Here is a 1,951-nt window from a genome sequence, read left to right as displayed (position 1 = left end):
GCTTCCTCTGGGATAACCAGAACTTACACAAAGTATCTTTACAGCTGTGGATTTGTAGTAGCTAGAGCTACACTGGTAGGAAGTATTCTTCCATTTGCTTATGGACACAGACATTTTCTGTCACTCTGCTGCTGTACCAGTGTCAATAAATTAGATATGTGCAACTTCAGATGCTCCAAATGTTGACGTTCAGATGAGAGTAATTTTCTTTCTAAAATCTAGGTGTTTGACAGGCTTACTCCATACCTCCTGCTTGAAAGCAGATATCCTGACCTTGTTAAATGAAGCTGATAATAAACTACTGTATGAGCAGATGTGGTATGACAAACATGCAATGTGAACAAAATTACAGCATTCACTGCTGTATCTCTGCGTGGGAGAACAAGACTGGTCCAGCCTGTGAGCCCATAGCCACCTGTGTGCATTACAAATCAAGTATTTCTAATCTCCTTGTAGTCAAACCACACTTCAGAAAGTTGGCCCACTTCTGAGCTATCCAGTGTTGCAGCTCCAAGCAGATGAGGTCTTGAACTTAGGTGTCTCACATATTGTTACACTGGAAATAGTTACCAAATGGTCTGTAGTGTTCACAGTGAAATCTAAGTAGCTGCTTGAAGCTTATCTCCTCAGTGGCACTGGGCACCATAATTCTGCTTGGTGTTTCCCAAAGAGAAATAATGTGTTCAGCTACTTTGTGATATATGTGTGGTATAGTTGAAACTGCAGGATCTCAGGTAGTGAGAAACCCCAGATACTTTGGCAGTGGTGAAGACTGCTGAGTAGACATACCTAGCAGCACAGTAAGGGCTAGAGAGTGCATGGGATACCTTTGTGCAGGCACTCCAGAGCTCTGAGAAGATGAATTACTTTGTGCACAGCACTAGATGCTGGGTCAAATAGGATATTGACACAGTTGGTAAGTTCCAGCTCACTGCTTCATGTCTGTGTGCCTAGGAAAGGTATATCCAAATGGATCTCACCTTAGCTGGCTCCAGGACACAGCCAGACCAGCTCTCAGGAAGCAGTCTGGCCTGCTTCTGCTGTCATTAACAAGGATGGGAGAGGAGAAACCCAAGATGTTCTGTCAATCCTGTCTGACAAAGTGACAGGTGTCACTTCTTTCTCAGTTTTCAACTACAGAGAGGTTAATAAAACCAGCAGATACCTGTCCTTCCCATTACACCTTTGAAGGTTTCACCATGGCTCCCTATTAGACCCCCAGTTTTTTCCATTCTTCCTCATCCAGTGCACTCATGCTCCATGGCAAAGAGTCAAGATGGCCTTACCATCATGGACAATGTCTCTACCTAATCCTTGCTGGTCCAACATTACCTATGTATGGGCTGCTCCTGTTGGATGGCAGACCTGTTTCTTCCATTACCACAAAATAATCAGGAGCCTTAATCACTTGGCTGCCACCACACCAGGTCAACAGTTCACTCATTTGTAGCACTGCACTGAACCCCTTTGCACTGAGATCTTATGTGCCAGACACATCTGGCCCACCTGACCTGGGATTTGTACTTCACTGTGCAGAAAGGGAGGTAGAGCTGTGCTATAGATGGGACCCACTGCTGAACAGAACCTTGTCCAAATGAACAGTCCCCTATTGCAGCCTATTAGTATACCACTTCCTTGCATCAGGTAACCTGGAGATTCACATCCCTAATTCAGGCTGCATGAACTATAAATGATTTCTCAGCTTCAGAGCAAAAACCTTGAGAGTTTGGTGCCAGAGGTACCATCTAGGAACCACCACAGAAACTAAGGTGGTGTGGCATGGCTTCCCAGGTTGGCAAAGACATTGTCATGCCTGCAGAGCACAGCGAAGCCAGCTGACAGAGCACTCCATAATCCATCATTGCTTGGACTCCAGGAGATCGAAGGCCTCTAACATTTCTCTTTTTTCCACATATTACAGAATGGTTGAGGTTGGAAGGGATCTCTGGAG

Source organism: Gavia stellata, chromosome 22, assembly GCF_030936135.1.
Source record: "Gavia stellata isolate bGavSte3 chromosome 22, bGavSte3.hap2, whole genome shotgun sequence".
In the NCBI taxonomy this organism is placed as follows: Eukaryota; Metazoa; Chordata; class Aves; order Gaviiformes; family Gaviidae; genus Gavia; species Gavia stellata.
The sequence above is the reverse complement of the archived record's forward strand: the minus strand, read 5'-3'. Positions refer to the sequence as shown.